Source organism: Peromyscus californicus, unplaced genomic scaffold (assembly GCF_007827085.1).
Source record: "Peromyscus californicus insignis strain IS unplaced genomic scaffold, ASM782708v3 Scaffold_6__1_contigs__length_162567912, whole genome shotgun sequence".
Taxonomy (NCBI): Eukaryota; Metazoa; Chordata; class Mammalia; order Rodentia; family Cricetidae; genus Peromyscus; species Peromyscus californicus.
In genome coordinates this window covers 128,843,805-128,860,057 of record NW_026294584.1, presented here as the reverse complement: position 1 = coordinate 128,860,057, position 16,253 = coordinate 128,843,805, and the positions used below count along the sequence as shown (strand labels likewise).

General features: G+C 51.5%; 1 protein-coding gene across 8 annotated transcripts in view; it reads left to right on the top strand.

The window, feature by feature from the left end:
- The first annotated feature begins 2,271 nt into the window (after positions 1-2,271).
- Atp2b2 (ATPase plasma membrane Ca2+ transporting 2) overlaps positions 2,272-16,253 on the top strand; it is a 321,778-nt gene continuing 307,796 nt past the window's right edge. For 4 of the 8 annotated variants that reach the window (XM_052721638.1, XM_052721645.1, XM_052721642.1 and 1 more), the window contains exon 1: positions 2,272-2,360. The gene's annotated coding sequence lies outside the window, so the exon portion shown is untranslated. The remainder of the gene's footprint in view (positions 2,361-16,253) is intronic. The other 4 variants (XM_052721644.1, XM_052721641.1, XM_052721640.1 and 1 more) reach the window with 1 other exon arrangement.

The window sequence follows — 16,253 nt, the reverse complement described above, 5'->3', positions numbered from 1 at the left end:
CAGTGGATTGAGGCTGAGGTCTCACCCAGGTCATACATAAGTCACCCTGCTGCCCCTTGCTTCCTGACTTTTGTTTCCAGAGACTGAGTCTCACTATGTAGCCCAGGCTAGCATGAAACTTTGTAGCCTGGGCTGGCTTCCAACTCATAGCAGTCCTTCTGCCTCAGCTTCCCAAGTGCTGGGATTACAGATGTGAGTTCACTCTTTGCCTCTTTCCAACTTGCCTGCTGGTTCCTGAAGATTGTACGAGAGACCGTTGCTAAGCCCACACTTTGACACTCTGCCTAGGGAGAGACTGCTCAGGAGAGGACAAGTCATTTTCATAGAAGGACAGCATGGCACAGAACTAGATATATGTGGAGAGGGGCATTGAGACCTAACGGAAGGGAGTGGGAGCATGTCAAATGGAGACCTGAGGCTGGAGGCCTTCAAGGCTGTCTTCATTAGGGTTACTGTGAATAAACACCATGACCAAAAGCAACTTGAGGAGGAAAGGGTTTATTTGGATTATACATCCATTTCACTGTTCATCATCGAAAGAAGTCAGGATAGGAACTCAAACAGGGCAGGAACCTGGAGGCAGGAGCTGATGAAGAGGCCATGGAGGGGTGCTACTTACTGGCTTGTTCCCCATGACTTGCTCAACCTGCTTTCTTATAGGACCCAGGACCACCAACCCAGGGATGGCCCCACCCATATGAGCTGGGCACTCCCACGTCCTTCACTAAGAAAATGCCCTACAGGCTTGCCTACAGCCTGATCTTATAGAGGCATTTTCTCAGTTGAGGATCCCTCCTCTCTGATGACTCTAGCTTGTGTCAAGTTGACATAAAACTATTCAGCACATGAGGGTACTCGGGCGTTATGCAAGGCTTTGGAACAGTACTAACCTGATCAATGCCTGGCTTCAATTAATAGCAGAAGTCAAAGCCATTGTGGGGCCCTGCAAGAGCTAAGAACAGATTCTGAGGACTCTCCAGAGGGCTCTGCTGACAGGTGAGTGGGACCACCTGCTGAGGGACCACCTCGGAAGCAGGGATGGGGGAGGCAGGGAGAGACAGGTATGTATGTGGCAGTAGTGAAGGGATGTCCTCTTTGTGCCCGGGAATGGTGCAGAAGATACAGGTGTCACCTGCCAAGCTGAGTGTGGATCAGTGAGAACCCATTCTTGAGCCAAGCCCAGCCTGGGGACACCTCCTGTCACACCTAAGGGCTCTCCACCTGGTGGCTGGCTCCCAGCCCCCTCTCCTTTCCTTTCCAGCTTCAGCCCTGCACAGAAGTAACTGGTACTTCTCCCCAGGGCTGCAGAGCTCAGCCCTGGGGAATTTGGGCCCACAGATGGTGTCAAGGTCTAGAGTGTCCCCTGGAAGCAGGTGTCCAGACATAACTGCAGGGTCTCCTTACAGTGATCCTCCCTTACCCGGGGAGGCCAGCCAGGGGGAAGTCAGTTACCCTTGTGGGTCCAGCGGGTAGGGGCCCGTCTTCTCTTTGCCTGCCTCCTGTGAGGAGTGCATTTGGCTTTTTATAAAGCCAATAAATAAGTAAACAAGTGGGCATGATTAATTGATGGCATGGCGCAGACCCAGGCGCTGGGAGTCGGAGGCCTGGCTTCTGCAGGAATTCAGCTTTTCTGAGACTTGGGGCCTGCGCCAAGGAGGGGAAGCTTAACTGAGGAGGTTGTTTCCCGGGGTGCCTGGGGTTTTCAACTTGCTTCCCAGGCAGGGCCCCTTGTCCTGGACTCTTCCAGGCCCTAACGGGGCCACTACAGAGGCTCAGGGCCAACCATTGTCCCTTCTAGGAGTGTCAGAGAGCCCAGGACTAAAACCCCCAAGGTTGACCCCGACAATCCCCTCCAAAGCTAGCCTCCGCACAGACCTGTTCCACCCTCTCACCCACATCACCCACGGATTTCCTTAGGGGGCTCTCTGACCCCGGGGAGGGGGGAAGAGGGGAAAGGCGAGTGTTTAGGGGCTCTCTGTGGGGTGTCTGGGGAAGGGGCTGCGGGCAGCAGACAGAGATGGAACTGGTACCTCGGGAGGGAGAGCATCTTCATGGCCCACCCGCGTGAGTGGCCCGGTGCGCTGGGGGAGGGGGGGCGGCGGGGGGGGGGGGAAGCGCTGTCCGAGCCGAGTTCGGGGAGGGCTAGAGGGGAGCGGGGGAGGAGGGAGCGGGAGGAGGGAGCGGCGGGCGGAGCGCAGTGCAGCGGCGGCGGCGGGAGCTCGGGCGGGCGCGGGGCGCAGAGGCGGCGGCGGCGGCGGGGACGCAGGGCCGGGCCGGGCCGGGCGCGCAGCAGGGGCGGCGGCAGCGGCAGCGGCAGCGGCGGCGGCGGCGGCGGCATCGTCGCCCCGGAGCGGGCGCAGGTGAGGGTCGGCGGGACCGGGCCAGGGCCTCTCTTCCCCGTTGCCTGCACGGGCTCTGCCTCCTTTCCCGCGGCTTCTTCCCTGTCGCCCGGGGGACCCCGCGGCCTCGGCTGCAGCCGGAGCTCGGCCGGGGTTGGGGGGGGGGCGGGTGTCCGCGGTGTCAGCGGTGACCTTGAGCGGGCACCCGGCGGCGGGCGCGGCGCGGGGAGGGGGCGCGCAAACTTTCCGGAGCTGGGGGCGTCCAGAGCGCGGGGACCCCCATCAGCCTGCTCCAGATATTCCCGGACTCCTGCACCTGGTTTCCGTTCAGTATCGGGGGGCTGTGCCCCCGCAGCCCGGTGTCCCCGTGCCGGGGATGCTTTCTGAGCTGTGGACCGGAGCTGGGGGTTTCTCTCCCCAAAAGTGGCTTCCCGGTGTGCGGGAGGGCTCTCTGCCTTGTGCTCTGTGCATCTTGGGCCTCACCTTTTCTGGGCGTCCTCCATCTGCCCACAGCTCTTCCCCAAGCTCGCATGGGTCCCCCACCTGGTGACAGAAGAGCTCCAAAGCTCGGAAGCCCCAGCCGTTCGTTCGTCACTAGAGCTGCAGTTTGGGTTTTCAGCTCCACCGCACAAGCTGTAAATGAAAAGTGGCCTTGTGCAGGTTTGCCTCGGGCCCTCACGGTGGACCACAGTGTTTCTGGACACCTGGGTTCACCCCGGCCTGGTCACCCTAGAGGGCCTGGTCACTCCAGAGGAAAGGATATTTTGGCCATAGGGGGTGCCCTTGCGCTAGAAACACAGCCTCCTAAATCATTACCCTTGGAAAGGGGACATGAGGCCCAGAGAGGGTGAGCCAGCCTCAAGGTCACACAGCCAAGAGAAGATGGAGAACTAGGCTTTCTTTTCAGGATTTATTTGGTTCCTATGAAAGAAGGTTCTGGATCTAGGATGCCCTGCTTCTTACTAGCCCTGGGACTCTGACAAATCTCTCTCTCTCTCTCTCTCTCTCTCTCTCTCTCTCTCTCTCTCTCTCTCTCTCTCTCTCTCTCTCTCTCTCTCTCCAGTTTCTTTATATGTAAAATGGTAACAGCTATCTCATTAGGGCTATTTGACAGCTAACTGAGCCAATAGTCTTCGGTTTTTTGTTTTTGTTTTTTTTTTTTTTTTTTTTTTTGCCACAATGCTTAGATCATGGTCTGTGACCAACCAACCCACCCACCCAACCCACCCTTGGTATGGCTCTGTTCTGTGTCTTAACTGGGAATAAAAAAAGCCTGTCAGCCCGGTTCCCTCCTTCCACTTCTGGCAGAGGTGGGATCTCCCTCATGTCACTGTGGGCTGGTGGGGACAGCGCCTGCTGGACTTGTGTCTCTACATATCCTCTTCAGTAAAAATGAAAACCCAGCATCCTCGGGAGCCTCTGTACCCACTGGGCAGCTCAACAGTGCTGTGGTTTCCTGCAGCCTCCAAGGAGAAATCAATACTGAGTCCCAACTGGGACAGGCGGTTGGGTACAGCTCTGACAGGAGAAACAGACCCCTGCTCCCCTCTAGTGAGCACGGGATCACCCCCCACCTCTCCTACTCTTTCTTCACCTCAGTTAGAGGCTCTTCCTCCCTCCCTAGAGGCGCTGGCAGCAAGAGCTGGGAGGGTAGGAACTGGGGCTCACTCTCCCACGCGTGTAAACAGCCTTGATTCCTGCCTAAGACATAGCTGAAGTCGCTCACAGCTTCCAGCAAGGCAATCCCTGCCAGATGCCAAGCACCTCTCAGACCTGGAGACACATTCATTCATTTGACTTTATTAACTACACGCTAAGCACTCCTTAGTGCGTGGGGTGGGGGGCACATTGGTGAATGAAATAGACCTGGTCCCAGACCGGGTACATAGCTTCTCATCTGAACTGAGACTCTGGAGAGTAAGTCATAATAGCACCAGGGCCAGGCATAAACCAAGAAGCCCAGCCACACTGGGATATGGGCTATCCAGCCTGTGGTGTTCACATGCCAGTGTCTGGAGAGAGCTGTTAATATTCTTCTCAGCATTTGCCTTTTGCTGGGCTCTGGGCTAAAGACTTTGGGTCATCATCTGATTTATCCCTCATAAAGCCACAAGGTTGGTATTAGCATATATACGAAGCCAGTTAGAAGTGGAATTGAGACCCTTTTAATCTTTAACTGCTCTGTTCTGCTACCCCCCAGAGATGGAGGATATCAGAGCCTGGGGTGCTCACATCCATCAATTGGCTGCCAGCCAATGGCACAAAGGATGTGGTGGATATAAAGTAAAAAAGCAAGCTGGCCTGGGGTTGGGGGGAGGTGAGGTGTGGTATGTTGCTTCTGCCTAGAGAAATCAGAGGCAGCTTCTTGGAGGAGGGGACCTTTGAACAGGACCTTGATGTGTGAGTTAGGAGCTTGACAGACTGTGGGAGCTGGTGGGGAGTTGTAGAGGAGGCGTTTCAGACCCAGATTGCTAAGCTGAAACTGAAGGGTATGCAGACTATTTAGAGACATCACTCCCAAAGTAGGCCCAGGACAAGGATCAGATCTGGAATAGCAGAGGCTATCAGAGGTTCCGTCTCAGCATGGTGTGCAATGGCTGGTGACACGTTCTGAATTTCAAAAGAACTTGCAAAGGCCCAATTTTGCTGTATTTGGGAAACAAAGAGAGGTGGGGGTGGAGAAGATGCTGTATTGGGGGAGCAGAGAGAGAAGATCATTTCAACGGGGTTTTCATCCAGCAAGGCTTTTCTTTCTCCAGATCCATACCATGGCCTGCCTGCAAGGTCGCGCAGTCAGTGGGTGATACAGAACCTCTGCAGATGAAAAGGGCCTGTATCAGTAGCAGCGCAGAGGCCTCCCCCAAGCACACTGACCGCCAAGAAGAGAAATACTAACCTAGCAGAGGCCCAGGGCTTTTAGCAGTATACTTCGAAAATAAGAAATCTGAGCACTATAAATTGTCTTGCCCATTTGTTAAATCCCATCCAAACCACTTTAACTCCTCAGCTTTGTGTTAACCTCAGTTGCCATATGAATCTGAGACTAACAAAATGCATTTAATAATAACTTATTTCATGGACGCTTCAAGAGTTCTGGTTTGCCTCTGTCCCCCGCTCTCCAGCTAAGTGAATATGGTCATCAAGAACCAAGCAGAGGGTTGGGGTCACTGGGGACTTAAGGTTAGAAAATCAGAATAAAAGATGTTGGAGGCAAGGGAGAATCTGATATAGAGGAAGGCAGGGGCAGGTAGGGGGGTTGAGGGGTGGGACTGTGGTGTGTGTGTGTGTGTGTGTGTGTGTGTGTGTGTGTGTGTGTGTGTGACCTGATAAGCCATCTCAGCCAGTCCTACAATTCTTATCAACTGCAGAGGCCCACCGTTTTGCTTTGAATTGGATCCAAAAATTATGTAGCTGATCCCGGACAGGAGTTTGGGATAAATGGGAGGTAGAAAGAGAGGGAAAGACAGATAAGAGAAAGAAAAACAAAGGAATGTTTTTAAAGCCGTGTTAGAACCGAGGGGGAAGCTCAGAGGTAGAACATGTCCTCGGCATATCTGAGGCCCTGGGCTCCCGCACCAACACCACACACACACACACACACACACACACACACACACACACACACACACAAATCAAATGTAAGGTTCAGTGAAAGCCCCTGACAGGTGCCCACAGCTGTGTGAGACGGTTTCTCCTGTTAATCTGTTATATCTTCCCAGTGACACCATGGAGCAGGTGACACTGTTCCTGGTTGAACTCTATCCAGGTGTGGTAAGCCAACTGGTAAGGAGAAGGCTGTTAGTAGAGTTTCTAGCTCGAGGTCCTGAGAGGTGGGAACCTGTGCCAGGCAGGACCACCCAGAGAAGGATCACTGGCCAGGCAGTAGAGCATGTCAGTGGGGGATGGGCCAGAGCTTTGCCGTGGCCTGCCTGCGAAGACAAGATGGGCTTAGGATTGTCCAGTTAGGCCATTTCAGTAGGCATAAGGGTTGTTACTAAGTTCTCTGGCACCTGGCCCCGGGCTGACTAGGGCAAGAGAGTCCTGGCCCAGAGAGCAGAGTTCCATGAAGGAGGTGACTGGGCATCCAGGCTCTGAACTGGCTCGTTTGCTGTCTCTAGGAATTGACCACCCCTGGCAAGGACAGTCTCTCCAGGCTCAACAAGGCCCAAAGAGGTCAGGAACATAAAATACAGAAACACTAGAATCCATAAAGACAGATATGGAAACAGAGACTTGGAGAATATCATCTTTCTTCCCCACTCTTACAACAGTTTGAGGAATGAGAGAAGACAGAAACAGAGCCCCCGCCCCACCCCCAACTACATGCTCCAGATCTCCAGGTTAACATTCCTGACTTCAGCCAGCCTCAGATGAGAAATATTCAGGAAAAAAAAATACATCTGTACCGAAGTTGCACAGGCTTTTCTTCTTGTCATTACTCCCTAGACAGTACAGAGTGACAACTATTTACATATTATTTGCATACCAGGAGGTATTACAGGTGGAGAAATCTGAAGGGAACAGGAGGGGGTGTGGGGTGGGGGTGAGGGTGTCTGTGCAGATACTACACAGCGTTACATAAGGGCCTTGGGCATCTGCAGATTTCCACATGGTGAACTGTCCTGGATACCAAAGGACAACTGTGCAGTTTTCCTTCCTGATGGCATAGAAGTCGAGTTAGAGGGCCGACCTGGGACAGGCAGAGGGGCGGCCAGGATGAGCTTTCTGAGACAGACTCCTTCTCAAGGACCAATAAGGGAAGACTCTGCTTCCATAGGGCGGGCCAAGGAAAGGGGTAGGAAAGGTCAGAGGGCGCTGCTGCGGAGTTTCTTTACAAATAAGGGTCCCTTGGGGAGTGACCAAGGAGCAGGTATGTTTGTGCTCACCTGTGAACCCTTTCTTTAGCTCAAACACAGTGTCATGCCAGGCCAGGTGTCTTGAGAAGTGTAAGGCTAGGGCGCCCATAGCTTTCCTGACAGTCTCAGAGGGCTGTTGACTCAAGAAACAGGAAGCAGAAGGAAGGCATGGTGGTGGGGAGGCACTAAAAATGAGCTTCCCTCCTTGCCCCAGCCCAGGCTGCCTATCATCTAGGCAGGGTTCAAGAGACTGACCCACACGTCCTTCTTCAAATATCCAAAGTGGAACTGACCAAGGCTGGAGAGGCGGCACAGTGGGTAAAAATGTTTGTAATACAAGTCCAAGGGCCCAAGTTCAGATCCCAGCACCCACGTGAATGGCAGCACGGTGGTGCACATCTGTAACTCCAGTGCTGAGGAGCAGAGACAGGTAAACCCCACCACCCACCACCCACGCCGTTCAGTGGCAGCCAATCTAATTGAGACAGTGAGCTCAGGGTCAGTGAAGAGACCCTGTCTCAAGCCCTGAAGTGCAGAGCAATAGAAAAAAAACACAAGATGTTAACTGCTGACTCCCACATGTTCACACATAGGAAAACACACACACACACACACACACACACACACACACACACACACACACACACACACACACGAAAAGAAAAAAAAACGCACTTAAGAAATGACCATTCCTTACAGCAGGCTCAGCTTGATAAAGTGACTGTGGAGGTGGCTGGACATGGCCAATGCAGAACAGGTCAGGTTAGGGTGTCTCTGCACTGACAGAAGCAGACATTCATGCACATTTATGTCTTTATGTTATGCTACTGGGAAGTGAGTCAGCTCAGTGAGCAGTATGCACAGAAGGTGTCCATGGATAGTTTTTCTGCATGCAAAGTCACAATAGATGTGGCTTCTCTATGACTTTGTCTATATCTCCATAGCCAGTGTCTTCTGCTCTCTCTTGGGTCCCTCTGCATCATCTTGCAAGCATCTCAGTCTGAGCTCCCCCACCCCAGCCCCGTGTTTTCCCTCCAGATGTTTGGCCTCTGGTTGCCTCGCTGTTTCTGAGTTTACCAAACCAGAGAGCTCTAGGCAGAGAGAGGCAGAGGCATGGGGGTTGGGTATCCGGGCTGGAAAGAGTACAGTAAACCCCAAATCTTGTCTCACGTGACTAGGGAATCATGCCCGAAGAAGGTGGATCCTGGCTGTGATTCTATATGTATTTTTTCCTCTTTTCAAAATAAAAGTAGTTCTGTCTCCCCCTGGCTATAGAGATGTTATGTAAGGATTATGTAAAATTCAAATGGTATCACAAAGTATAAAGAAGAAAGTAAAACCCAGATGAAATGTAGTGAAACAAAGCTCGCTTCTGCTAACATTCTGTTAAATGTCCTTCCAGAAGATTCTCCATGACTGTTAAGCATGTAGATGAATACTCTATTTTTGGAGTCTTTCTCTCTCTCTCAGTCATAGAGCTTGAATGTCCACAGATATTGACATTCAATTCTACTTCTATCTTCTATCGATAGAAGAAGATACATCTCTGCCTCGTCTTTATGAGTGGCTCAGCCATGACTTGTTTGCTCTCTCTCTTATAGTGGGCACTTAGGTTATGCACAGGCTTCGCTATCACAAGTGACATTGTGATGGGAATCTCATGGACCCCTGGGCACAGGTCCAGGCATCCTAAGGACCCATTCACAGAAGTGCAGTCGGCGAATCTTCCAGACATGTTTAGGGCACAAGAAGAGAAGAACACCACAGGATGACTAGGTAGAGAAATCACCTCTGGCTTAGGGGCCACTCATGAAGGTCTGTAGGAAGGGGAGATGGAAGGAGATCATGGCTGGGTATAGACCCTGGAGAGTTGGAGGAGCCAAGAACTGGGTTTAGAGCCCCAGTGCTGTTTCAGATGAGACACCCCACAGGCAAAGTGGGTGTGGTGACAGCTGTACTCTCTGGGCACCCAGGCAGTCACACAAACCTTCTCATATGTGGCCTCCTTTGAGCCTTTCTACTACTCTGCAAAGGAGGCCTCCTCTATCCCGTTCTACAGAGGAGTCCCTGAAACAAAGGACAGAAAGCATCCCCTTCTTTTGTCAAATTCTCCCACACCATCAAGTCAATTCCTCAGATACTGGGTCACGTGCCTAAACCAGTCACCACCAAGAGAATGGATCAGCAAGGCCTAAATAGACCAGGCCCAATGTCTGACTCCGTGGCCACAGGGCCACACTCTGAACCATTAGGGCTCTGCCAACCAGAAGGGTACAGGGGGCAGCTGCTGAGGGGGTATTGCCCAGAAACTGTCTACTGTGCACTCACTTGGCCAGAAGTGGTGTGGAGAGAAGGATTCTTGTGGTCTTCAAAGACTAGCACAAAGCCAGGGCCCATGAGTAAACTATGGATGGTGATTGGTTGGTTAGTTAGTTGGTCGAGGAATTGGTTAAATGAATCAGTACCTATTATTCCTTCTAACTCTGGTATTCAGGAGTCTCTGGGCACCAGAGGTGTTGGTGCTCTGCCAACTGGAGAGAGTTAGCTCAGGGCTTGAAGAGACCGTAGACACAGGGTTGACTGCTGAGATGCTGCAATACGAGGGTGTCTGAAGGGCGTGGCACAGGGCTTGACTCTAAAGCCGGCAGGGTCTCCTGGGAAGAAGCCACATCCATAGGTGCCAGAGACAATGGCGGCGGCCCACAGGTACAGCAGCAGAGCTGTGTGGTGGACAAGGACAGCCTAGTCCTCACAGAGAGGCTGTAAGGGTGCCAGAGTCGGGAGGGAGCTCTCATCTCTTGAGGGTTTGCAGTGTCCAGGGCACCATCACAGTTCCACTGCTCCATCCGCTTTCCCATGTCTGTGCCGTGGCATCTTCCACTCTCAAGTGGTAGATAAAGAAGCTGATGCTGAGTGAGTGAGGTGACTTGCCCATCATCAAAGGCAGGAAGAGGCGAGTTCTAGTTTAGAATATGGCTCTGTTCTGGAAAGTTAGTTGTGGGGAGGGATGAGCATGGTGGGCCCACTCAAGGCCAGTGGGTGGTGGACTGTGAGTGGGCAAAGGGGAGCCTGGACACTGTCAGGAGGGCCTAGAAAATGCTTGATTTGGTAAAAAGCCTGATGGGAGAGGCGCGCCAACAGCAGGATTCAAGGTAGGCTTGAGGAGCTGTGGTCATTGGAACTGAACCTCACTTCAAATCCTTGCTGTGCCAACTAGCTCTGTGACCCTAGACTGGATGTGGCTCTTCTCTGTGCCCACTCTTGTCATCTCTAGGAGGATCATGCTTAAACATGTGCTCAGGGCCCAGCATGTTCTACAGATTTAAGAAATGGAGTAATTGTTATCATCCTCCAAGACTGCTGGTTTAGAACTTGGTAATGGGAACTCCTTGTGCCAGGGTCCTGGTCTCCCTTTTCAGTCTTGGTTATCACCACCTTCACCACCTTGGCTCCATTCCTCCTGGGTTGACTTTCTAGTCTTACCAATGATAGGAGAGTTGGTCTGGAGGTTTGCTGGCAGTGCCCTCTGCTCTGGGGTCCATGCTGTATCAGCTGGGAAGGAAAGGCTACCATGAGTGAGGAGCTCAGAATGGAATGTGCAGGAAGGTACCTGGGACACCTTTGAAGGAACTAAATGTAAGGGCAGGGATGAGGGTGGACTGGAGAGCAGCCAGAGGACAGAGCAAGCTGAGCTCTGGCTAGGACCAGGCAGTGATGACCAGGGCCGGGAAAACCGGAAGGGTCCAGAGATGATCAACAGACACCAGAGGGGCTGGAAAGACTTGAGAACAGAGGCACCTGCTGAGAGAGAGGGAGGAGAGAGAGAGAGAGAGAGAGAGAGAGAGAGAGAGAGAGAGAGAGAGAGAGAGAGGGAGGGAGGGAGGAGAGAGAGAGAGACAGAGAGAGAGAGACAGAGAGAGAGACAGAGAGAGAGAGAGAGAGACAGAGAGAGAGAGAGACAGAGAGAGAATATGAAAGAACGAAAATCACGGTGCCTCATAGATGTTTGATGCCTGGTGTGGATAGGACTTTGAAGATCGTGTTCAAAGCCTGAAAGTGAATTTCCCCAAAGTTTTTCAGGAATGGTGGAGGCTATACTGGAGCACATGCCCATGAAATCCCCTTTTGTTCTATTTCTGGGGCCAAGGTTTTATAACCAGAGTCAGAAATCGCATGGAAGTATGTGGGCGGCTGACCCTGGACAGCTTCCACAGTAGAGAGGAGGGAAGGGTATTTTTATCTGCAAACACGGAGCCACGGAGGATGAGGCCAGGAGGAGGCTGATTCCCGCCCTGACTGTCTCACCCACCGTCGAGTTAAGATGCAAACTGTCTTTGACAGAAGTTGCAGGAGCTCTTTGCTCAGAGTGGGTAGCAGGATCAGGGGTGGAAACAGGGAACATGTCTTCAAGTCTAGTATGCTGGAACCCGATCTGCAGATCAGTCCTGAGAGCCTCCCTGGGTGTTCCCTTCTGGCTCTGCACGACCGACCAGTCATTAACACGCATCAGACCAGCGTGTGTGCATGTCCATTATTACCTATGAATTTGTAGTCTACAGGTCAGCACACCACCAAGGGCCTTCCTGGTCTTAGATGTCTCTCTCCCTGGTTTTTGGTCTGCTGAGGCTGTGAGGACCATTCTGCATAGCCTGGTGATATCCAGTGTGGTGAGAATGTGCCAGCTCCAGGCCAGGTTAGGGTGACCTTAGCTAGGACCGCTCATCTCTGCTCCGTGCAGGGTCTCATCCCTCAGGAACTAGCCTGAGCTCCTTTGTGTAGTGGCAGCAGAGTTGAGAGTGAACACTCCAGGACAGTTGAGTCCCAGGCTCAGCACTGGTGCCACATCAAATCTTAGTGCACCCTCAGCAAGCCATGCCATCTGAACATTCAAGGAACGGGCAAGAGAAGTTGCCCCAAAGCCCCACCGGACAGGGTGTGAATACTGAAGGCCATGGATGCTTTCAGTCCCACAACTGTCAACATTGAACATTGTCCCTGGCCTCAGGGGATGTTGGTATGGAAGCCACCCCCTTAAAGTCTTGGTTGTGCCCACAGGTCTCTGGCTGTGCAGAGTTCTTCAGAAGAATCTAAAGGGAAGACAGCTTTTCTCATTGGGGTGTTTGGGTTTTGGTTTTGGTTTTGGTGTGTGTGTGTGTGTGTGTGTGTGTGTGAGAGAGAGAAAAGAGAGAGAGAGAGAGAGAGAGAGAGAGAGAGAGAGAGAGAGAGAGAGAGAGAGAGAGAGAGTTAGGCACTGACTGTATACTGTGCTGAGCAGTTTCCACACTAAGGATCATTATGCAGGGACAAATAGGCAGTATCTACTTGGATTAACACCAGATGTGAATTAAACAACAGTGGCATGCCTATTTAATAGAATACTAGCCAGTAATGAAAGGAACAGACTATTGATATGCACTTCAACCTAGATGAATCTCAAAGAGTAAAAAGAGCCCAAACTATTCCCTACTGTTAGATTTCGTTTTTTGTTAGTGCTAGCCAGATGTCACAAGAATAGATGTGGTGATTGCCAAGGCTGGGAACTGGGCAGAGGGACATTTGGCTCTAAGGACTGGCAGAAGAGAATCTCATAATGGTAGTGTGGTACCTTGATGGTGGTTAGCACAGGTGACATGATAACACTGCACTGAGCTATAGGTACACGTGCTCTGACAGATGCAGGGAGCAGGGGCCTGGGCAGCAGTGACATTACCTGTGGCCACAGCAGTTTCCGGTTTTGATGCTTCACCCTCAGCGAGATACTAACTTTGGGAGATGCCAGGGGCAGAATGCACGGTCTTCTCTGTTCATTTCCTTGCAGCCCCTATGAATCTATAATTATCACCAAATAAAAGCTTAAAAATAAATGCACATGTGCCGTGGCCTAGCCGGTGCACCGGGCTGTGTCTGTGGCAGAGAACTGGGAATCTCGTGCAGGTGGCCATTGGGTAGCGCTGAGAACAACCTGAACATGTTCATTCACCTAAGGAGCACTTGCTGAGTACCTACTGTGTGCTAGTTGCTGTGCCAGGCTCTGGAGGTGCAGCCATGGGCAGCACATAGCACAGCCCTGGCCTTGTAGAGTTTGTGTCCTAATAACTGTCCCACGAGAAGGAGCTGGTTCTACCCAGCAGCTCCCAGAGAAATTCCACGGGCAAAAAACGATAGGCATCAGTCTGTATCTCACCATTAATAGGGTTTCACCTGGAGGTTGCGTTCCCATGGGGAAAGCACAAGAAGCCGAACCTGGCATCTGGGACATGATTTGCTTAAAAATGAACAAAAGGTCAGAGTGAACTAAAGGGAAAGCTAAACTTTGGCATGTACCTGGCCAGCCATTAAGTTGGCTTTCTTCATTAGGATGGAAGTTTCCCAGGGTGAAGAGCTCTGTCCATTCTGTCCCTGTGGTACCCTTACATTGGAGCAAGCCAGGCACGTGGGAGACAGTCAGATACCCACTGGGGGAGGGTGCACCAACCCAGTTTACAGATTGGCATGCGGTCCTTTGCAGGGACAGCATGGTTTGCTACTGTAAAGGGTTGTGAAATGTCACTTGGATGCTCGTGTCCTTGAGGATACCAGATACTTTGACTCCAGGAGCATATTTCCCATCCCAGATCTGAAAATTTTGTGTTTGGGGCTAGAGAGATGGCTTATCATTAAGAATGCCTTACTAAGTTATTAAAGCAGACTGGAGTTCAGGTCCATGCCCAGCCCCTCCTGCAAGTCTGCGGCCACACATTGACAGATACATGAAAGCCTGAGTCTGTTTGGGGTCACAGGGTCACAAGAAAGGACCAGTTAGAGGTAGCCACTCAGCCACCCATAGAGAAATTCCCAGGCACACAAGGAAGCCTTTGGAGGCTGGTAGGTGACTTCACATCTCTCCGCCTCTGCTGGGCCCCTCCTTCCCCACCATATGCCTTGTCCTCGGGCGAGAGTGCCTTCTGCCCCTTTCTGTGGTGTCAAACAGTCTCACAATCGTCACAGCCCAGGACGGATCCTCAGAACCACTGCAGAGCTAACGTGAGCAGAAGGGGTTTGGGTTTGGTTGGTTTTTTGGTTTTTGTGATGGTAAGTGTTGCCTTCCCAGTCCTAAGAGCACTTGTGCAGCACTTGGCATTTGAGCTGCAAGGAGCAAGTGTGACCATTGCCATTAAACCAGCATGAGTTGATTTTCTTGGCAGGGGCGGGGGTGGTGGTGGTGGTGGTGATAAAACTTAGGCAGGATGTTAAGGATCCTCCCAGCTTAGTGACTCTCCTTTGAAAGACCCACACCTGTTCTCTCCCGTCTTTGTCCAGCTCCTCGTGTTTGGGGGTGGGGAAGCCAAAAGAAAAGAAAAAAAACGTAGACTTGATAATAATATATTTTCATTATTTTACGTTTATTTGATTATTTATTTTGTGCATGGTGCACCTGTAGAGGTCAGAGGGTAACTTGTGGGAGTCAGTTCTCTTTCTGCCATGGGGGTTCTAGGAAGAGACTCAAGTCCTCAGATCGCTACCCACTGAGCCTCCTTGCTGGCCCTGTTCTGATGAAGCCGGGGGCTGGAGAGATGCCTCAGTAGAGTTCCTGGAGCCAATTCCCAACACCCACGTGGTGGGTTGTAACCCTCTGTAACTGCAGTTCCAAGGGATCCAGCGCCCTCTTCTGGTGTCTCTCTGCACTAGTCATGCATGTGGTGCACAGACATACATGCAGGCAAAACACCCATACTTCTTAAAGTAAATACATGTTTTAAAAGATTCAACATAGCTCATTCACTCACTCATTCCTTCATGCATTCATTCATTAATCATGCCTGTGATTGATCCTGAGCATTTGGTGAGCCTGCTGCAGGTGGGTAAGAAGAGCAATTTTCCCAGTGTTGCTGGGGCATGGGGCAGGAACCTGTATCCCAGGATTCACACAAGCCAGACAAGACAATGGCACTGGAAGATGTTCTGGGGTTTATAAAGAGAATTATTACAGACCTGGGGATCCCCCAGGGAGAGCACGGCCAGTAGCTGTGATCATGACCTTGACATGCCCCATCATCTGTTTCTCACCGAGTCCTTATGAACATTTTTTAGCCTGCTACAGAAAAAAAAGGCTGCAGGGCCAGATGACTTCCCTGCAGCAGGCGATCTCCTGTGCCCACAGATCAGAAATTAATGAATGATGCTTGGGAAAGAAGCAGGGAATAAGACGGCAGCTATTGTCCACACTCTGCCAAGGCAGCACCCAACACCGGCATCGGCAAGCCAACTCTGCCCACCCTTAGAGCGGAAAGCAGAATCTCGTCTGCTCGGGTTTTGTTTGCTTGCCAACTTGAGGCTTTGTGTCTTATAAAAATATGCATATTTTTAATTAATAAACACCATAGAGATCAATGCCCCCCATCTCTCAAAATAGGATGCATCCAAGCCTTACTCTCGGAGCCAGCTAGTAACATACGGTAAGGTTGTATGAACAGGGTTCAAATCTTGGTCTATCTGCTAGCTAGCTATTAACTTGGTCTCTACTCTTCAGCTTTCTCAGCTGTAAAGCAGAGATTGGATGGTAGCAGTTTTAGGTTGAGCAGGGATCTGTATAGAGAATGCCCTACTCCTTCAGTTGATGGTAGATTCCTTATGAAAGAGCAAACAACATTCACACACACACACACACACACACACACACACACACACACACACACACACACACACACATTCACATGCATCCACACATGCAACACCCTGAAAGAATCTTATTTTTGAGCAGAGTGTCCAGGCACAGAGCTTCAGGAGTGAGTTACTGTATGACCTGGGGAGGGGGGGGGGGGTGCTCCCTACTCTGACTCACTGGTTTGAGGTGCAAGAGGTTGAAATCACCATCCTCTGACTCAGTGTCCATGTTTGGAGCCAAACAATAAAACCAAAACATTCTCTGGTTATCAGCTTCTCCTGGAAGCTCCCCACTACAGGCACGTAGTGACCCTGGGGACTTCTGCAGGCCCTCGATACTGAGCCCAAGTGGTGTGAACTTGGCCCATGTTCAGTGTGGTGTGTGTTTTGAAAGCAGCCGTTTTGTCTTCATGAG